Source organism: Chiloscyllium plagiosum, chromosome 10 (assembly GCF_004010195.1).
Source record: "Chiloscyllium plagiosum isolate BGI_BamShark_2017 chromosome 10, ASM401019v2, whole genome shotgun sequence".
Taxonomy (NCBI): domain Eukaryota; kingdom Metazoa; phylum Chordata; class Chondrichthyes; order Orectolobiformes; family Hemiscylliidae; genus Chiloscyllium; species Chiloscyllium plagiosum.
Window position 1 is genome coordinate 68,701,172 of NC_057719.1, and position 23,286 is coordinate 68,724,457.

At 38.6% G+C, this 23,286-nt stretch overlaps 1 protein-coding gene across 9 annotated transcripts in view; it reads left to right on the top strand.

Annotated features, from left to right (window-relative positions):
* The window catches only part of dph6 (diphthamine biosynthesis 6), a 304,120-nt gene that overhangs the window by 58,304 nt on the left and 222,530 nt on the right, over positions 1–23,286 (top strand). The gene's annotated exons all lie outside the window — the stretch shown is intronic.

Sequence of the window (23,286 nt, forward strand, 5' to 3'; positions counted from 1 at the left end):
CGAATGCCAGCTGTAGTAAGAAACTCCAGTCTAACTGCACCAATGTATCGGCCAAACAAGGCAATGATCAGTGTTCACGTGTATCCTGCGCAAATTCCAAGAGAGCCAAGAATATTGTTGCAAATTAATGCTTCAACAAAAGAGGTTTGCATATATTTTGAGGTGGAAGGTGCAGGGAAAATCATATTTAGATGTAAATTTTAAGTAGCTTAAAAGATTAATTTTTTTTGGGTTGAGGGGAAGGTGTGGAGTGTAGGGTTGACTATACCTTTTTGTTGAGAGAGACTAATGAGTGTGTATGTAAGGAGCTATATCATAGTGAAATACAATTGGGACCCCAATCTGTAGGGTACTTGCAATGCCTTCTGCTATCACCTCTTGTATATAATTATGTTCAATAAAGCTGAAATATTCACTCACCTGAGTTCAAGCCTGATTTTACTTTGCTGGGTGAATGTAAGATGTTTCCATCATGACCAAGTTAAACCTTACCTTGGTAGTCTGAATATGCGAAATATCATGGAAAGAAGGATAATTATGTTCAATTCCTGAATAGATGATTTCGTACATTTAAGTTACTCTTTTTTTTGTATGTCCTGCTACGTAGCTAAATATGCTGCTTATTGAAATACAGAATACTTGTTCTGCTTTCTGATTTTTCTGCTCCAATCAAATTATATTTTATCCAGTCCTGGCATGTTTCATAATTTGCTTTGTAGTCATTGCTGTGAAACCATGAAAATTCAAATGTTACTTTGTAGAATCAACTGTTGTGCTTCCTTCTATCAATTTGAATTAACTAAATGTATGTGTTTAACTTGAGCTTCACTACACCAGAATTAGTTCAATACTTAGCATTGGTTTGTGCCCAAACTGCCCCAGTGTCTCAAAACCCACAAAATGTTCATTATTGTGCTGTTAACCTCAATGGATAATTGAGATGCCTTAATCTGGAAACAACAGTATTTGGAGTCCTGTGATAGTTTAATTATTATACCAGGTGTGATAACCAGAATACTTTGAATCACATACAGTAATTGCAGATCTGTTTTAGAAAGAATAGTTAATTAGAAGTGTGCTTAATTATGCGATTTTAGAATGCCAACTGTCAATTATTAAACTAATGAATTCCTAATTCTGTCCATTCTTTCTAAATATTTCCATCTTTCATTCATCAAGGAGCTTTGGAATTATGCATGAAAATAACAAGATTGCAATCAGTCTAGTCTTAAATCTTAACTAATTAATTGCAAACTTGAAATGTGGTCTTCAAAATAATATCCTTGAAGAAAATTACAAAAGCAACAATCTATTAATAGTAGCATAGAAACTTTTAAGTATAAGTTTTCTACCTCATATACAACATAATCAAGATGATGTGGGTATAATTACAGTACAGTCAATAGTGTATCAAATCCAGATGTCAGGTTAGTGCTGCACATATACTATCAGTGTGAACCCTGAGTCAGTCACTTGTATACTAAACTTGCAGCCTACATAGACATGTAATCATAATTTGTTTTCAGACCATTATTAGCCCAAAAGAGTTTTCAAAAGAGATATAGTGTTCTACACCTGGACATGTAGTAGCTTTGGTGCTGATGTGCCACGCACTGGCTGCTGCCTTCTGTTACATTGGCTCCTTTTATTGCAAGAGGATTTGAGTACATGATTGCAGTTATCTTTCTGCAAGTATATGGAGCCCAGGAGTATTGTGTAGGGTTTTGGATTCCATTGTTAAGGAAGTCAATTTGTCGTACAGGGAGAGCAGCAAAGGTTCACCATCTAATTCCTGGGATGGCAGGATTATCATATGAAGAAGGGTTAAGGAGACTTAGCCTGTCTTCTCCAGAGTTGAGGAATGAGTGGTGAACTTATCGAAACATTCAAAACTTCTATAGGACTTAACAGGGTGGATGCCCTCGCTTAGAATAAGGGGTGACCCACTTCAAGAAGAGGAAGACTTTATTTGGAAGTTTTAGAATTCTCTATCCCTGAGCTCTCTGGCGCCTCAGTCATTGATTATTGTCAATCAATAGATTTATAGACATGGAGGGCATTAAAGGATATGGGAATAGTGCATGAAAATGACATTGAGATTGGTAATCAGCCATGAGCAAGTTGAAGGGTGGAGTAGGCTCAAGGGGCCAAATGGCTTTCTTCTGCCCCTATGTCCATGTTTCTATGTTCCTAGTATCTCTCAAAGAAGTGACTAATGGCACTATCTTTATACCTGTACTAACAGCACCAATGTGCTGCAGGTGCTGTTTAATATCAGAGGTACCTTTCAATTGCTCTCTCAGAAGCAGACTATGTATGGATCATCACATTGGAGCCTACATTACTGCATTAATCTGGAAAAATTGAAACATGTCCCAGTTGATATCTGGTTTGAGGCCTATTTTCCCAACGAACTCAGGGAATATAAGGTAACTTCTTATTACAGGACAGCTGGATCTCCATAATAATTAAATATATGACATCATTGTAACTGTAATTTCTGGTTGTGCTTTGAGACCGACTAGATTTATTTAAAAAAAACCGGAGCTGAAAAATTGGGCTTGGTGCCAGTTCTCATTTCTTGAGTGAAACAGAGAAAATGGTTTGCAATTTTCTGGCTCTTTAACTCTGCTTTTTGTATTGAATAGCCTTAGCAACCATTTAATAATAAATAAACAAACTTGGTAACTGAAACAGATGATTATTGTAGTTATGAACCTCCTTTTTGTAATGTGTACTTGACCTATCTGAAAGACATCAATCTTGAAAAGTGACCTCATGCCAGAGTTTCATGTTTTATTTTCATGTTTCTGATGCAAAGCTGATTATTGTCTCAAAATAACTTTCTTGTCTAATTTGCATTTTAAATCTTGGTCTGCAAGACCGCATTATTCTGTGACCAGAATTGGAAAGCTGCATAATTTTAAAGTTTCTCTGAAAACTAAATTTGTACATTGAACATAATTTACATATCAAATTTCTTTTTTAATGTGATGTATTTCACTTTGCACAAAACTACTTGACTTTGCTTTATGGCTTTATGCATGGGAAATCATGTCTCACGAACTTGATTGAGTTTTTTTGAAGAAGTAACAGAGAGGATTGATGAGGGCGAGCGGTAAGATGTGATACATATAGATTTCAGTAAGACTTTCGGCAAGGTTCCCCGGGGAAACTGGTGAGAAAGGTTAGATCTCGTGGAATGCAGGGCGAACTAGCCATTTGGATACAGAACTGGCTCAAAAGTAGAAGACAGAGGGTGATGGTGGAGGGTTGTTTTTCAGACTGGAGGCCTGTGACTAGTGGAGTGCCACAAGGATTGGTGCTGGGTCCACTACTTTTCATTATTTATAGAAAAGATTTGGATGTGAGCATAAGAGGTATAGTTAATAAGTTTGCAGGTGACACCAAAATTGGAGTTGTAGTGGACAGTGAAGAAGGCTCCCTCAGATTACAACTGGATCTTGATCAGATGGGCCAATGGGCTGAGAAGTGGCCGATGGGGTTTAATTAGATAAATGCGGGGTGCTGCATTTTGGGGAAGCAAATTTTAGCAGGACTTGTACACTTAATGATAAGGTCCTAGAAAGTATTGCTGAACAAAGAGACCTTGGAGTGGAGGTTCATAGCTCCTTGAAAGTGGAGTTGAAGGTAGATAGGATGGTGAAGAAGGTGTTTGGTATGCTTTCCTTTATTGGTCAGAGTATTGAGTACCTTATAGAGGTTTATAAAATCATGAGGGGCATGGATAGGATCTTTTCCCCAGGGTGGGGGAGTCCAGAACTAGAGGTTTAGGGTGAGAAGGAAAGATATAAAAGAGAACTAAGGGGCAACTCTTTCATGCAGAGGTTGGTACGTGTATGGAATGAGCTGCCAGAGGAAGTGATGGAGGCTAATACAATTGCAACATTTAACAGGCATTTAGATGGGTTTATGAATAGGAAGGGTTTGGAGGGACACTGACCTGGTGTTGACAGGTGGGACTAGATTGGGTTGGGATATTTGGTCGGCATGGACGAGTTGGACCAAAGGGTCTGTCTCTGTGCTGTACATCTCCATGACTCTATGACTCTACTTATTCGGGTGAACAAATGGGTTTTGTTTAAATGTGAGTTTAGCACTGTTCCTGTCAATGTTCTCTCTTTATCGTTCCTTCTGTTAACCTACCTGTTGGAGAATTTCAGTTGTTACATGTGTGTTCATAAATGACAGAGGGATACTCACAGTAACCATAGGCCAGTCAACATAACATTACTGAGTTGGAACCCTCTTGAAACAATTAATTTGGGATTAGATATCTGATAAGGTTGATGAACTTCATGAGGAAAAGTTAATGTTGTGGATGTGAACTTTGAAAAGGCTTTTGTTAAAGCGCCACGCAATAAATTTATCAACAAAGTGAAGTCCATGGAAACAAGAAGGCACTGTCCTCATGGATGTATAATTTTGTAAAGGACAGGAAACAGTACTGTGGTTGTAATTCTTTTTCAAAGTGATGCATACAAGTGTGCGTGCCCATGGGTTGATATTAAGATAACTGCTCTTTTTGATAAATGATTCTATTTAATTAATATATAAGGCATAACTTGAAAATTTGAGGATTATAAAAGCTTGGAAGGGTAGATTACTGTGAGGAGATTAGAACAGATTTCAAGAGGACATTGGTGAAAAGGGCAGATTCATAGCAAATGAAATATTAATGTAGCAAAGTGTGAGGTGGTGGATTTTAGAGAGTGTGAGGGAAGACAATATGAGCTTAATAGTCAATTTCAAAGGGGGTGTAGGAGCAGAGGCCAGTAATAAATAAAATATAATAAAATTAATAAATAAAACATACGAATTTGAAAAGGTGACAGGACAAGTGGAAGCTCTTTTTTTCAAAACATAATGCACCTATGGGATCTTTGGCTTCACAAATAAAGCTATAAGCATATTGTGTTCATTTCTCAGGATCACTCAATTCGAGATGTCAAGGCCTTAGAGAGTAGATCTAGAGATTCTTGAATGAAGCACTATAATATGGAAAGACTAAAGTAGTTGATCTCCAAGCAGAGAATGTGAAAATTTAATCAGGGTGATCACAATTATGATGGTTTGTGCTGCAGGTAATGGGGAGAAATTGTTGGCATTGATGTGTAGATTGGGAACCAGATAGACAGATGTGGATAATTTGCTGAAGAATCAAAGGTTGAAGTGACTTTTTTTAATGCAATAAGTTGTTGCACCCTGGAACATACTGCATAAAAAGATGGTGGAAACAGATTTAAAATTAGCTGTCAAAAAGAAATTTGGATAAATATTTGGAAAGGAAAAATTTGATGGATTATGGAGGACGGACAAGGAGGAGAAATGAGGATATGGGATTATTTGAATAGCTCTTCTCAAAATGGATGATGGACTGAATGGGGCTATTCTGTAAGATTATATGAAAAAAAACTTGTGTCAAAAAAGCTTCATTTTTTGTTTGTTTTTTCTCAAATAAAACAATTGTTTCTAGCTTGTAAAAATCAATTAAATTTCTTTTAAAAATATTCTGAATCAACTAATGGAATATGGAATTGATACTGATGAGTTGAGAAATAAAAATGGACTCACAGTTACTTTAACCAATTGTAATTAACTAAGTGTTTAACCACTTTTTAGACTGAGTATAGATTTCAGTTAATTTAGCAGGTCAGAATTATTTACAATGTCTTTGAATGCTCAATACAATGGAATATAGTGATTCTTCTTAGTTTCGTTGCCTCATTAATGAATATCGCAGTGTGTGGTAGGGAACTCAGATCTTTGACAGTTAGTTCTAGAGATATTTAAAACATGGATAGTGATAAACTGTTGAATTATAGCTCATTCTAACTGTAAAATTTAGCATTGACTTGCAGTTTAAACCATTTTTAAAGGTCATTATTGTTTGAAATTCAAAATATCCATCTCAGGAATGTACGTTCACTTAAAATTTATGGCAAATCACATATTAAAACATTTAATACTGCAGGGAAATGATTTTATATCATTGATTGCTAAGACAAAATATCACTGCCTGATGTTTTGGTCTTCCAGAGGCAAGCTGAGTGACTGTTTCATAAAATGGAGAAAGCAAGAGTTACAACACTAATCTTGGTGTACATGATTCGGAGATGCCGGTTGGACTGGGGTGTACAAAGTTAAAAATCAAACAACACCAGGTTATAGTCCAACAATTGGAAGCGCTGGCTTTCGAAACGACGCTCCTTCACCTGATGAAGGAGCGTCGCTCCGAAAGCTAGTGTGCTTCCAATTAAACCTGTTGGACTATAACCTGGTGTTGTGTGATTTTTAATCTTGGTGTATGTAGTATAGATGTCATATGCTGTTGTTAAAACAATTTTCTTGAACTAACAGAGAAGACAGGACAGGATAAATCCAGAAATATTTGTTAAATGAACCTGCATGATTTGAAAGACTATGTATGTAATACATGTGCAGAGTCTGACAAATTGGAGCTAACTAGAGGGAAATTGAGGGAAGCTTGAACAGATCTATTATGTGGAATACTATGTGAACCTTGATTTTGTTGGTGTTGAAAGCGATATATGCTCAATATCTGGCGCAGATGTAGAGGTCACATGCCAGTAGCAAGGCAGCTAGTAGAATTACATTTCTCCAGCCTTCCCACTATTCATCCATGCGCTATTATTTGTAATTACAGATCATTCAATTACCCAATTTATAAGGTCAACAATTAAAACTTCTATTCATTAATAGAATCATGTGTTCACTCTAGTTAGTTCCAATTTGTCAGACTCTGCACATGTATTACATACATAGTCTTTTAAATCATGCAGGTCTTCAAATGGTATGCACATATGTTGTTATTGGTTGTTCCTCTGGCATCTCCTCATTCCAAGAGAGACGTTCCTTTTCCAGGGAGTAGTGTTCCTGTGATAAGTGTTTTTGCTGTTGTAACTGTTGTTGTTAATTTTTTTCTATTGATGGGGTATGGTGAACTTAAGGGACTGTTGGTTGGTCCATACAGAGTGCAACTGCTGAAATCATGTTTTCCTAATGAGCTGGCTGCAGTGTAGGTTGAGCCTCGCCAGTTGTATGTAGATGTCTGTATTCGGAACTTGTCAGATTCACATTCATTGCATTACAATTGAGGTTATGATTGTTCTGCGCAATTTGACATGTAGGATGACTTTTGTTAACAACGTTGAATGTTTGGACACTGTCTCTCAAATTCCCAGCTCTGGCAGTGGTTTGGCAGTTTTATTGGCGAAATTTGGCCTTTTCCCAGTGAACTGGGAGAAAGTGAGGACTGCAGATGCTGGAGATCAGAGTTGAGAATGTGGTACTGGAAAAGTACAGCCGGTCAGGAGAATTGACGTTGAACATTAGCTCTTCGTCAGGAATGAGGCTGGTTGGCCAAGGGGGCTGAGAGATCAATGGGATAGGGATGGGGCTGGGTGGAAGGTAGCTAAGAATGCGATAGGTAGATGAAAGTGGGGGTGAAGGTCATAGGTTGGAGAGGAGGGTGGAGTGGATAGATGGGAAGGAAGATGGACAGGTCAAGAGGGCAGTGTAGAGTTGGAAGTTTGGATCTAGGATAAGGTGGGTGGAGAGGAAATGATGAAACTGGTGAAATCCACATTGATCCCATGTGGTTGGAGGGTCCAGGCAGAAGATGAGGTATTCTTTCTCCAGGCATCACGTGGTAAAGCTTTGGTGACGGAGGCAGCCCAGGACCTGCATATCCTTCGGCAAGTGGGAGGAGAAGTTAAAGTGTTCAGCCAGAGCGTGGTGGGGTTGTTTTGTGCATGTGTTCAGGAGATGTGCTCTGAACCGTTCTCCAGTGTCGAGGAGACCATATTGGGAGCAATGGATACAAGAAATGATGTATTTGGAAGTGCAGATAAATTTCTGTCGGATATGGAAGGCTTCTTTGAGGCCTTGGGAGTGAGGAGGTGTGGTCGCAGGTTTTGCAATTCTTGCGGTGGCAGGGGAAGGTGCCTGGAGGGGAGGGTGGGTTGGTCGGAGGTTGGGGGGGAGGGGAGAGCAGGTTCTGTTTTTGTCTTGGTTGGAGGGGTGGGGTTCGAGGGCAGAGGTGCGAAAAGTAGATGTGATATGCTGGAGACAGGGCTCCCACATAGTCGATGATGCCCTCTATCACATCTCATCCACTTTTCGCACCTGCGCCTCGAACTCCATCCCTCCAACCACAAGAACAGAACCTCCCTGGTTCTCCCCTTCCAATCCACTGTAATACCTTGCAACATCCTCCGCCATTTCCGTCACCTACAAACAGACCCCACCACCAAGGATATATTTCCCTCCCCATCCCTTTCCATGTTCTGTAAAGACCATTCACTCCGTGACTCTCTTGTCAGGTCCACGCCCCCACAAACCCACCTTCCCCTTTCACCACAAGAATTGCAAACTTGCACCCACACCTCCACCCTTACCTCCGTCTAAGGCCGCAGAGGAGCCTTGCACATCCGTCAGAGATTTACCTGCACTTCCACACACTTCATTTACTGTATTCGTTGCTCCTCATGTGGTCTCCTCTACATTGGGGAAAGTGGACGCTTATTGGCGGAACACTTCAGAAAGCGCTTCTGAGACACCTGCACAAAACAGCCCCACTGCCGTACACTTGAACTCCCCCTCCCACTTGCCCAAGAACATGCAGGTCCTGGGCCTCCTCCATCGCCAAATCCTTACCACCTGATGCCTAGAGGAAGAACACCTTATTGTCCGCCTTGGGATCCTCCAACCACATAGGATCAATGTAGATTTCACCAGGTTCTTCATTTCCCCTCCCCACCTTATCCTAGATCCAAAATGGCACCGCCCTCGACCTAGATGCTGGAGATCAGAGTCAAGATTAGAGTGGTGCTGGAAAAGCACAATAGAGCAGGAAAATCTACGATTCGGGCAAAAGTCATTGTAATGACTGCTTTGTCATAACAACTGAAGTGTGTTTCAAGCGTTCTGCACTCTCATTGCTTGTCGATAATGTCAGCTGATACAAATTTACTCCAGGCTTCATCCGTGCATGCATCACATGTTCAGCAGTCATGTTCAGGAGTGCCAGGCCAGTGGAGGGTAATAGAACAAGTTCAGCAATGTTGGGCTGGGACTGGGAATGTTGTGGCCACGAGTAAGGATTGAAATCAGATAGGGCAGGCAGGATTCGGGTCAACTGTGTCAGAGAATTCACATGGTCATGACATGCAACTTTAGCCTCTGCTGTCTTAGTGACCCTCACCATCAGAGTATCTGGGCCACTAAATACGATCAGGGTGAGGAGTAAATTAAGGTGAACCTATGGAAGATACACAGTGAGAAGAGGGTAAATGCAACCCGTTTGAGAAAAATGAGTCAAACACTGACATTACGGTGATGTTGTGAGTTATATGGTTAGTGAATAACTTTTTGCATCACATGAAATTGAAGAAAAAATGTAAAAATCTAGCAGAAGGAAAGTAAAAACCGGTGTTTTCAGTATTTATCTTACAGTGTGTGGTGAAAGGGTTAAAATTGTGTCCCAATACATGTGTGAATCTAACCGAAAATGGAAGGTGTCGCTTAGTCCCGTGTGAATCTTATTACACACCTCCCCGTGTGAATCTTCTTATCTGTATGTAACCAGAATGGAATGTGTTTTTTAGCCTTGCTCTGCTGTTCACATGAATGTTTATATCTGGAAAAGAGTATATCAGCTGGAAAAGTCTCCAGTTTGGTGAGTCTGCTCCGGGGTTACGTTTAACCGCCGAGCGTGGGTTGTTGGCAACTGGTCTACGAGAACTGACGGCTCCCAGTTCCGGTAACATGTAGGGTGAGTATAAGCCAGACCCGTTGTAAGTATGAGACCTGGTTGTGGCGACGCTGCGGGGAATAAAATGCTCATATTCTAGCAGACTCGCCTCTTGGTCGTTTGTTCTGTGTCAGACTACTCTCCTACGAACCTGACCTTGAGAATTTTTTAAAACACAGTGGTGAAATATATTGGATTCTGTGGTATAAGTTAGTACACTGATGATTAGATTAGATTACTTACAGTGTGGAAACAGGCCCTTCAGCCCAACAAGTTCACACCGACCCTCCGAAGAGCAACCCACTCAAACCCATTCCTTTACATTTACCCCTTAACCTAACACTACGGGAAATTTAGCATGGCCAATTCACCTAACCTGCACATCTTTGTGACTGTGGGAGGAAACCGGAGTATGGGGACATGGGGAGAATGTGCAAACTGCACACAGACAGTTGCCCGGAATTGAACCCAGGTCTCTGTCGCTGTGAGGTAGCAGTGCTAACCACTGTGCCACCATGCTGCCCATGGTGAAGATTGTGAGGAAATCCATTCTTTTATAATTTAGTAAAATACCAACGGGAAATTTAGCATGGCCAATTCACCTAACCTGCACATCTTTGTGACTGTGGGAGGAAACCGGAGTATCCGGAGGAAACCCACGCAGACATGGGGAGAATGTGCAAACTGCACACAGACAGTTGCCCGGAATTGAACCCAGGTCTCTGGCGCTGTGAGGCAGCAGTGCTAACCACTGTCCCAGCATGCTGCCCATGGTGAAGATTGTGAGGAAATCCATTCTTTTATAATTTAGTAAAATACCAACCACTGTAACCCAAAGAAAGCATATCTGCTGTTCGAGCAGTTTTAACTCAGTTTGAGTTGGAGGCTGAACTGTAGACACTGTGACACATCAGGTTGGGGAAAGTTATTCGGATCATTATTTCAGGAGGTAGTCACACCCTTTAGGATAGCAATATCTGATTTGTCACTGGTCTGAGACAGGTCAGTGTGGCTGCGAATCAGGCAGATAAGGAGACTCAGTGGGCAGGTATACAGAAACCTCATCCTATGCAAATGTCCAACAGGTTTGAGACTCTTTCAGTTTGTTTTGATAAGAATGAGGATTCCTGGGTGTGTGATCTTAAAAGGAATGACTAATGAGATAATAGAGTGGTTGGATCTTTTTTTATAGATTTTGGAAATGTCCCATTGGATTGGAAAGTAGGGAATGTTACTTCTTTATTCAAAAAGGAAACAGGAAACTACAGGCCAGTTACCTGTCACAATGAAGATGTTAGAAGCTAATGTGAAGAATGTAACAGGACACGTAGAAAAGTTCAAGATAAACAGGCAGGGTCAGCATGGTTTTGTGAAAAAGAAATAATGTTTAATCAACTTATTGGAATCTTTTAAGGAAGTAATGCATGCTGTAGATCAGGAGGAACCAGTGGATGTACTGTATTTTGAAGGCACAATATGGTGCCATATCAAAAGCTCAAGTTGTAGGAGTGGGTTGTCTAATGAAGAAAGTTTGGATAAACTAAATATGTATTTACTGGAAGTTAGAGGAATAAGAGTTTATTTAAAATCTGAGACCGTAAGGGGCCCTGATAGAGTGAATGATGAATGTATGGTGATGTACCATTAACAGGCATGCTACCCTTATTTGCTCGGGTTTTTTAAAATTCATTTTCTAACTACTTCATAGTTTGCTCATGAGAATGGGAAAATAAAATCCAGTTTCACCTCCTATTGCCTTTCATTTCTAACAACTGGGAATGGAAAGTGCATAACCACTGACTTGCTCAGTAATTCAAGGTTACAGACTGCTGTCCTTTTTTTAAGTTTTTCCCTGTGGATTCTTTCAGTAGTTGGCTCTCTTAAAGCTCTTAAAGGACAGTCGTTCAACTGCATCACTGATATCAGGTTCAAATGATTTGTTTTTAATGGCTGACACAAATGACCTGCAAAGTAACTTAGAGCAGACGTAGGCGTCACGTAACTATGGCAGGACAGCCACGCCACCAAGTATAATTGCATTTCACCAACAAATGGAACCAGTGTATTAAAATGGCAACTATAATTTGAATCTTTCCTGCCCATAAAGCTCCATGCTCCTTTTGTTTATGTGTAACAGTGGTGCCTCTACCGTTGCCTTTCTGCTATTTAGTTTGTTTAAAATAGGTCACTTCGGCATCTCCTTCTCTCAGTAGCATGTTTTCATTAATAAGGTTGCAAATGCAACTGTAAAATTAACATTGTTGTTATAACATTGTGAGTTCCTGTAGTTAATCTTTCAAATGCAACACCCTTCTTTAGATCAGCTCCATATTGATTCGGCACTATCGATGGTTTTTTGTGTTGTTATCTCCCTTGCTCTTTGAATAAAAGGGCTACATTCACTACCTTGCAATCTAATTGGATCTTGCCTGAATCTAGGGAGTTTTGGAAAGTTAACATCAATACATTGTTTATCTCATGAGCTACTTTTTTTAATGACCGGGATGATGTCCATCAGGACCTGGGCACTGGTCAGCTCACAGCTCTGACAATTTGTATCAATCTTCTGATCATTGTAATTTTCCTGAGTTCCTCCTTCCCTTAAATTTACTGATTTATTACCACTTCTGGAAAGTCAATTGCATCCTTTACAGTAAAGGCCAATGAAAATATCTGTTCAGTTCATCTGCCATCCCCTTTCATTATCAATCTTCCAGACTCCCTTTCCATTGGACCAACATTCATTGTAATTTTTTTTTAATTTTTAGAAGTATTTAAGAAGCTTTTATTTTTGTATTTTTGGTTAGTTTTCTCTCGTACTCTAATTTTTCCCTCTTTATGTTATTTCTTTACATTTATCCAATTATTTGACTTGCCACCTGTCTTTGCACAATTATATGCTTTTTCTTTTGTATTTATCTTTAATATTGCCAGTTAACCATGGATGGTGTGTCTGTCCCTTGGGATTTTTCTCAGTTGTTGAAGTGTACCTCTTTTGTGTATTTTGAAAAATATCCTCCACTACCTGCCACCTCATCTCTATTGACCTATTCTTTATCCTAGTTTGCTCATTCACTTCATCCAGCTCTGCTTCCATGTCCTCATAATTGCCCTGATTTAATTTTTAAAAATAGTTTTGGATGTATTCCTTTCTCCCTCAAACTGAGTGTAAAATTCAATCAGGTTACAGTCTCTGCTCACTATGAGATCATTAATTAATCCTATCTCATTGCACAATACCAGATCTCATATAGCATGTTGTCTGCTGGAGGACATGCTGTTCTGACAAACAATCCCAAGAACAGTCTATGAACTCCTGATCTAGTCTTCCTGAGCCCTTCATATTTTTGCAGTCTGTATGGAGATTAAAATCCCTGTGATTAGTGTTATGCATTTTTGATATGAGGAAGTTCGTGGCAAGGTTTTCATCCAGTGTCTCAACTGATGGACCTAAAAAGGTCAAAGCACTGCAAGATTCACTGTAGGAACTGATGCCAAAATAATATACACATACACACATTATTTTATACCCATAAGCATGTTTTACAAACTTACACTATTTAAAACATAGCTACTTCTTTCAGTAAAACCCTTTTACTTTGAACAACTTTCATATTTCTTAACCTAGGTTTACAAAATACGTGACAACCGTTGTTTGGCTTATTCTTTGGGGCAACATCTTTACTAATCCAAATCAATCTGCCTGGTTCAAATTTAAACAAAGCTTTTTAGTCAACTGTTGGTTTTCATTTTCCTGTTGCATTCTTCATGACAACTCCTCTACCAATCAAAGTTCTTTTGCTAACCAATCAATGTATTCACATACAATGTACTTATTCCTTCCCTTTACATTGATATTCTTTTGAATGACATGATGAGTGCAAAATGAAAAGCTTTGACAGATTTTGACTTTTTCAACAATGCTACAAGATCTTATGTATTATAATAGCTGTAGTCTGAATAACTTTTAGACTGTGTTCATTTCACCTTAATGTTAGAGCAGGAGTAGTTAAGATTAAACTAACTTATCACATGAAACAGCATATAGTAATATTTTTACATTATTTTAAAGGATTCCATCACCTTTAAAACATTTGTGAAAGATACCTACAACAGGAAGCACTTGTTGATCTAGGAGGTGCTTCCTAGAGTTCTTCTTGGGTTCAGTAGACAACTTCCATAATAAGTGCACAGCATTGCCACTATAATATTGCTTTTTGGTCAATCATACAACTACACTGCACTTGTTTCAATTATGTAGCCTGGACTAAAAAAAAATATAGGCCGCAAAAGCATTTGAAAATTGCAATTGATGTGACTTCAAGTATAACATTTGCATTAAAACTCCAGATTCTATATTGTTTGTTTAAAAAGTGCGTTCGTTTTCTGTATAAACTTAAATTCCTAGATGAGACCTGGTTATTCTCTCGGTAGTCATTTAATTCATTGTAACATAAATGACTGCGCTTGTTAATACAGTTACATTAAGTCCTTTGATTTTAAATGAAGTGTTATTAGTCTCTCATTATAGTAGACGTGGCGTGCTTTGTCAGTTAATCAGCATTAAGAATGCTGTCAAGACAAAAAAAAAGTTTTATGTCTCAAAATTATTGCTTTCATTTGGTGCTGATTAGGTAGTAATTGAAATAATATTTCTGCCACTTTTAAGCTTCTATTGAAATGATTAAGTGAAAAATACAGATGATATCGCAGACTAGAATTATGAATTTTCATTTCTATGATTTTATTACATAGAAAGCATAATAGTGAGTGTAATGATTTGATTAAAATAAAGTTTAAAATGCACCATTTTTTGTGAAAGCTTGAATTTGTAAGAACTATTCATAGTCATCATTAATAGTTTTATCAAAAAATATAAATAAAGCATGAACAAAGTTGCATTCATGTATTGCCTTTCACTGCCAATTAATTATTATATTCACTTCCATATTTTCATATCCCGTTGCAGTCTCAACTCTCCTTACCTCTGTGATCTCCTCCACTACAAAGTCCTCCAGGATATCATTGCTCCTATTTTTGGCCTCTTGAGCATTACCAGTTATAATTGCTCCAGCATTGGTGGCCATGTCTTTAACTGCCTAGGCGCTAAAGTCTGGAGCTCATTCCCGAATGTTCTAATTTGTGGCAGAGATTAGAATTAGGCAATGTAATTCAAGAATAGAATATACCGCTTTTAAGATGCAGATGAAGAGGGTATTTTTCTGTCATATGACCGTATCCATGGAATTTCCTTCCCCAAGGGTCAGTAAAGGCTGGATTATTGAATCTTTTCAAAGCTCTGTTAGATTCTTGATAGACCAGGGCATCATGGATTATGGTTTTAGAGGGTTGGGGAGGCTGGACTGGTGGGGGCAGAAAATTTAGCAACTGTTGAGGTAGGCCTGCTCCTTCTCTTAAGTCTTATGATACTTCTTTAAGATGCTGCTCAAAACCAACCTATCCAAGCAAGCCTTGGGTCATCTGTCCAGCTAACTCCCTATGTGACATGGTGTGAAATTTTGCTTTGTACGCTGCAAGACACCTTGGGAAATTTTATTGCATTAAAGGCACTACTATATATAAATTAAAGTTGTTACACAGGCAAATACTGTGACCAATTTTTGCACAATAATATTTCAAAAACTGCAATGACGTATTGTACATAATGATTCATCCGTTCTGACTGTGTTAAAGGATAAATGTTGGGTTGGATTCTGAATTTTTTACATAAATCTCAGTTTTTATGTTATCTTCATAAATCTTTTTGCACCTTTTTTAAAAATCAAGACCAGGCTCACTCCAAGTGTGGCCTAGCCAAGTTTCTGAATGAGTTTAATGTAACATTTATGCTTTTTCATTTTTGTCCCTCGAAAAATGAAGCTGAGAGCTTTTTTTTAATGGCTTTATTAATCTGTATCATTACCATTAGTGATTTATTTATCTGTGCTAGAAATATTTGCTTCTCTGCTCTATTCAGTCTCTTATTATCCAATCAGTACTTAGGTCTCTTATTCATCTTGCTAAAATGCATCAAATAATACTTAATGTATTCAAATTGCTGTACGAGGGTGTGTTTCTGATAATGACTGTGGGGTCTGGGACAATGTGACCAGGAACTGGTTGATATGGATTTGTAGGTAAAAACAAGGACTGCAGATGCTGGAAACGAGAGTCTAGATTAGAGTGGTGCTGGAAAAGCACAGGAGTTCAGGCAGCATCCGAGGAGCAGGAAAATCGATGTTTTGGGCAAAAGCCCTTCATCAGGAATACCCTGATATGGATTTGTTCAGACTTATTGTCAGGCTATAAGGAAAATTGCCAAATTGATCCAACAATTCTGGTGTTACATTTAATGCCAAACAAAGCCATTGAAGAAACTGACATTTTAACAAGAACGAGCTTTTAGATAATATTGTAGACATTTAGGGAGGTGAGAATGGCCTTAAACCTGGTAAGTTGTTCAGTGTGAACTAGCTTTTTAAAAATAAATAATTATGATCCATCACAAGTTCACCGTCTCGCACCAAGTAACAATGAACAAGTTGAATGTGACTTCTTTGTTTCATTTTAATTTTTCAGTTTTTTTGAAAAAAAAATCACAATGGTAAGAAATTTGTTAAAACTTTGGCTTTGTAAGCCTGTAGATGCAGACCAGAACAGCCACACATGGAGCTGAAGTCTGCAGAAAGACTTACTCCAACTTAAAGAAAGATTGAAATAAAGGTATCTGCTTCTTCAAATATATTAGTGTGAATTGTGAGCATAACCTCCTTGGCATTTTTATTTTAATATGTATTCTTTCTCTTTAGGTGGATATAGTTTATGACATAGTACTCATTACTACAATGTAATGCAGAATTGAGTTTTACAATAAATATTCATAAAGAAGTACTAAACACTTGTAGTCTCATACATAATTATGTCTTGTACATAACAGAAACAGATAACAATATTCTAAAAACAGTTGGAATTCTATGTGCTGACTTTGGTTAAAATTAACTGGGTTACTTCTGCTATAATATACCTGTAGACATATTCAACTCTCAGATAATTTTGTTGAACTGAAAAGGACATTTAATTGTAGGATCAGTATGCAGCTGCTAATGCTGACCATGTTCTGTAATGATCTGAAATCATTGTTGAGATTATCATTGAATAATAAATTCAACTGGATAGGTTTTCTTTGTCAGGGGTGAAGGTTGTAAAACAATTAACAAAAGCAAAAGTGTTCTGAGGCAAGTGCAAAGTAATCAGCAAGTAGCTAAATGTATCCTTGACTATGTGGTGAGAGTCTGCAAACAAGGTCTGTCTCAATCACTGATCATGCAGGCCCTCAGCCTTTGCAATTTGGAGAGGTTGTCATCCATCCTGTATTGAATGTGTACTGCTGTGTCAAGAGCTGTGAGTGCATACTGGAGCACAGTTGACGAAATATGCGGTAAGCTGAGCTGGAGCCAATACACAGTTGGAGCCAAGGCACAGCCTTGCTTGTTGTGATTGCTAGCGGGAAAGACATCCAACGACATATCACTTTACATCACACTGCGAAACAAACAACTGCCCATCTTTTCAGCGCAGCCATATTTGTACAGAACCATCCATAGACTTTCTAGGTTTACATTATTGAAGGCTTTATTCAAGTCAGTCAAATTTACCAGCAGTAGTTCTTAATCACTTCTTCATGGATACAAGACTTGGACAACTTAGCAACATTAGATAAAACAACTAGAAGCATTCCATCTGTGCTGCCTGAGATCTGTTTGCAACTTTGGACAGGACAAAATTCTCAACACTGCGCTCAGCTTTACTGAGTCTGTCATGTAGTTTGCCTTGAGGATTCTGAGATAACCAAAAACAGTATTAGACAGCCAGCTGAGAGCACAGGACACCTCTCAAACATAAATACAAAAATAATCTGAAAGCCAACCTCAGAGTTTGCAAGCTAGTTCCCAATATGTGGGAACACACAAACTTGGACAGCTGGAGAAGCCTCTGTCATTGAGTGATTTCCATTTTTGAGGATAATAGAGTCAGGTCCCTTCAGTACAAGTGAGCATTCACAAAGCCAATGCTTTTATTTAACCTTCTAACATTGACTTTATGTGCAGTCTTTACAGTTGTTTTTGCAATTTGAGATTTGGTCTAATGTCATGAGGCAACAGTAAACCTGTCTATTTTTCTCATGTACTGAGCAATCATTTATTGAAGTGACAGGAGGATCCATCATATTCAAAATAATCTGCAAGTTAACACCTTTTTTACAAGCTGACTAATATCTTACTCAATTTTGTCACATTCTGCTTCATTCTTCCTTTTTGTTAACTTCCAAACTCCTTGTTTTCTGCAATTTGTTTGAAGTTATTCTTTTGATTGTTGAGTTCAAATCTCTAATGTGACCTGTGAATAACAGCAATTCCTACACTGATCCTTATGGAATTGTCAATCTGAATACCTTTTATCATTACAGTCATATTTCTGTCTTATTTTCAGCTTGCTATTTATTTAGTTGCCCATCCTCTGCTTTCACATGTTTGGACTTTAGTCACGATGTTTAATCACTTATTGGAAAGATACCATATCTGCCAATACAGTACTTCCCTTAATTGCCAGAAAATATCAGCCAGATCATGTGCTGAAGTCCTGAAGTGGGGTTTATAATTGCCACTTGCTGTCCTTAACATTTGAATGGTGCTAACAAAAGATTTTGCAATAGAGGAATTAATTTTACAGCTGTACATAGATTCGGCTTATTGTGTTTTGGGAAAATTACCATATTGAGTGAAACAACTTTCCATCTAATTATCGTCAATGACATAATCCTTTACAAAACACTACTGCTTAGTTGATGTTTGTGAGCATTTAACAAATTTGAAAGCAAATTTGACTTCAAAGTAAGTATGGATTAAGGTTCAACTTACAAAAAAGGTATTTATCGATCCCAGAAATGAATCAGTACCCTGTGCTTTAGGTTGCGGAATCTTGTGCTGCAGCATTGAAAATTGCTGGAAGTCAAATTCTGACAGTGAGCTTTGCCACATGCACACACCTGTTCCAGAAATATGGAAGAGTGGTCAATGAAATTTGAACGTACTGCTGTTTGTTACCAAAACATTCATCAAACCTGATTAAGTGGCTCATTTGAAAAATTTACCTGTTGGGAACTGTAAATCCATAGCACATTTTATTCCCATTTCCTACCCCTGCCTGTTTTGTTTAGCATTGTATGCAGTTAACCTTGTAAATAACTTCTTCACTTACTATGCTTTCTTTGTTAAACAATCTATAATAGAAGAAAGTTTTACATTAAGGATGGATGTTTACAGGTTCATCTCTTGAAAACTGGAGAGATGACCGAATTTTATTAATCTCTTGTTTTCTGTGAATTAAATGGCAAGCAAAAAATGGGTTAGGTTTTGTTCTAGCCTTTGCCTGGCTGTTGAGAATGAACTGAGCAATGAAAATTACTTGGGCCTGAGCCTAGGATGGTTTTCAAGTTACTGAGAACATTAAAAGTCTGTTAGAATTTTTGCTAAATTGGGTTGAACCTGAGAAGAAAATTGACCATGAAAGCTGTAACAAAGTGAGATTTGATGGTGTTGTTTTAACTTTGAAGAAATCAAGCATCTTAGAACCAGGTCTGAGGAATAACGACCCAAATATTTTGGGAGTATTGGACAAACTGACTCTGAAATGGACTGCAAATTCAGGATCTAGTGCAAGAGCTGTTCAGTATGAGAACATTAAAGTTGTGACCGACCATTCGCCTCTCTCCACCAAGTTACTCCGGGAACCCTTCCCAGAGTCAGTAATTGCAAATTCATTTGATTGCTGCTAGAATCACCTTAAAAGGCTAACCTTTGTTTAGCCACCACATTCAAGGCACAAGTCAGAAATGTGATAGAGTACTCCAACTTGCTTGATGAGTGCAGCTCCAACAAAAAGCTTGACACCATCCAAAAACAAACCTGCCCACTTAATTGACAACCAATCCAATTTAAACATTCAGACCCTCCATCAGTGATGCACAGGTGCAGCAGTGTGTACCAGCTATAAGATGCATTGTAACATAGACTTCTCCAATAGCAGGTTCCAAACCCAAAATCGATATCACCTAGTAGGACAAGGGCAGCAATGCCAGGGGACACTGCCACCTCCAAGTTCCGTTTGATATCCTGAAATGGAATATATCACTGTTCCTTTGCTGTCACCAAACCAAAAAAAAAACTGAAACTTCCTTCTTAACAGCGCTGTGGGAGGGCTTGCCACACAGAGTTTGTAACAGTACAAGAAGACAGCTAATTGTAACTTCTCCAGAGTTGGGCAACAAATGCTCACCTTGCCAGTGAGGCGTGCGTCACATGAGAAATTTTAGAATAAAAGCATGAGGGACTATTAAAATATAAATCCTTGGACTGAAAACTTAGATTGTGTCCTTTTTATTGCCTAGTATAAAGAAAGGACACAGTCTGACTGTTGTATTATGATTGAGGGCCTGGAAGGTTGAATGCACGTAGTGCATTCAGCACCATTCAATGTCATGGACTCAAACAGGAGAACAGCTTATGAGCTCGGAAGAGTAAAAAATAACATTGAACTGTCTTCATAATTAGTGATTTTTGGCAAGATTTGTAGCTCAGGTTGATGATAAGTATGTAAGTTAGCTCGCTGAGCTTGAAGGTTTGTTTTCAGTAAGTGTCTCCAGTGAAGCGCTGTCTTCATAGTCTCAGTCATGAGGGTCTGAAACTTAGATTTTCTTTAGGTTGTCAATTTCATTGGGTTTCATGGAGGCTATCTATCTGTGAGGCCTTGTGATATCACCATGCGTTATTAAATTGAAATCATTAATTACCTACCCCACCCCATGGCACCCTTATCTCCCGATTCTAGCACCTTCTGTTTCCAGAACGATTCGCCACTGCCAGCACATCCTGGATCTGGCTGGCATTTCTGGTACCAGCATGATCTTTAAAAGGTTATTGTGCATCCAAACAAACACTGTTAGTCTGGAGTTGCCCTGCATGGCACCTGACATTTGCCCTGGACATAGCAGAGTTGAGCTTGTTGCAACACCACAACATTTCCCCCCTCAATATCAATTGTCCCGCTTTCCTCCTCATATGTCATTCACGTCCCTATAAGATCCTCCCCAATGTCCTTCATGCTAATGTTGTCTGTCTATCGTTGTTATCATGGCAAAAGCTACATCTTGTTAAAGGTAAGTGCCTCTTCTCATTAGACTACCAAATGGTTTTCCTTTATCGACCATGCAGGCACAATGTAAAACAGTGGCACCAGTTTCCGTCATGATCAGCAGCTTCCACACTGTAGTGATTGACTGTCCATATATGATAGGCAGCGGAGTAACTGTGATCACTGGCACAACACAAAATTTGGATATCTGAGGTACTTTACTCACCAAACTGCTCAAACCTAAACACAATTCCAATACCGTGACCAACTTCATGTCATCTTAACAGGACAAAACACTGACTAGATGCAAGTTTAGAGAGTTGTCTATGTCAAATGGCCTTTATCGTACAATTTTAAGTGGAGGTCTGCTGTGCCTCTCCATTTTAAAAACATGAGTGCTTCCCAGGTTGCATATCCTGGTTTTATAGGACTCTCAGGGAAGCATTCAGCTGTATGACAACAGTGCTGTTACCTGTTAGCATCATAATGTTGCGATCCCTTTACTTCTCCTGGGTTCATAATTATACACCAAGAATTTTTGATGAGAGTATGTACAGAAAATGATGAAAAATAGGCAAGGGGCATGATCCAGCTCTTCTGTTCAATGTGAAACTATGTTGCCATTGGAAACTCTGTTATTTCTGCTTAGCCAATTTTTGATAAAGGAGCATGTAATGATGAAATCTCACAATGGAAGTAAGACCCACCCTCATGAGTGGAGTCTTGGAACTAAGGTGGCTTATTTCATTTTTGAGATGTGTTCCTAACTAAATTTCTTGTGATCATCATCCAGAATAAAATGATTGTAGCTCACCACAACAGTAGCCATCAATAACGCCTGAAATATGATATTACTTCTCTTTTCAAAGCAAGCATCATTCACAGAAAAAGCCAGATATTCACAATCACTCAATTGTTATGTTGCAGAAGACAGCTATTTGGTCTATCTCTACAGTGGTTCTCCAAATGAGCAAAGCCTTATTGCGACCGTTCCACATTTTGCCCCCTAACTCCCTATTCAGATACCAATCTAATTTCCTTTTGAACCTTTCAGTTGAACATGCTTCAGCTACACTCACAGGAAATTCCCAAGTTGTGGCCATTAGCTGCACGAAAAGGGCTTTCCTCGTGTCATTTTTGCTTTTTTTCTTAACAGACTAATTTAAATCTGTGACCTTGCTCCCTGTGGGAACAGTATCTCCACATCTGCTCAGTCTTGATCCCTCAGATTTTGAATACCTTTATTAAATCTTGCCTCAGCCTTCTCAAAGATAATAGTCCTGACTTCACCCATCTATGTGACAAAAGTTCTTCATCTTTGGTCTCAATCTTGTGAATTTTGTCTGTACTATCCAATGGTTTCACATTCTTCCTAAAGTTCAGCAGCCAGTCAGGACACAGAACTCCAGCTGAGGTCGAACGTGTGTCCTTTAATACACACCCTTATGTTGTCTCTCCATGTTCATCCTATCAAAATTAATCACTTCACATCTTCTCTTCCATTTGTTCCCTCACTTCCATGACCTTTCTATGTCCTTTTCAACTTCTACAGTATCCTCACAGTTGTCAGTGAGTCTAACTTTTCTATCACTCACGGGTCTTTGTCATTAATATATATCAGGAAAAACTGGGTCCCAAAAGTGACCCTGGGAAAGTCCACTTCAAATCTCTTTCCAGCCCAAAAAGCATTGCTTAACTCATCCTTTCTGGTTTCCTGTCACACAACCAATTCTGTATTCATCTTGCTGGTGTCCCTTTCATTCCATGAGCTCTAGGTTTGCTGTTATGGCTTTTTAGTGCCATTGTATCAAACACCTTTTGGAATCCTTTCACCACATCGATTATATTTCTCTCATTATTCCACTCTGTTACCACTTCAAAAAACTCCAAGTTAAATATGATTTTCTCTTAAAATAAAATGTATGCTGGCTTTATTATATAAGAATACTTGTCCATCTGTCGATTTATTTTGTCTGGAATCATTGTTTCTCGAAGTTTCCCCAGCACCAAAGTTAAACTCTGGATGTGTTGAATGAGAGATGTTAAATTGCTTGACATGTGTAGTGTTCCTTATTCCATTTGCAAAACAGTCCATCCTGTGCTTTCAACTTTTTGTTGATTTGGTACCATCTTGGAATGCTTTTAGTTTTGATTGATCTTTCTCGAAGAGTATGTGTTTCATTGCTACCAGCTCTGACCAAAGAAATAATGCCATGTGTTTAGAGTGAGGACTTCCTTTTGTTGTGCATATTTTAACATTTTGAATTGATTTCCCATTTTTAATCCTTTTCTTTGTGAAT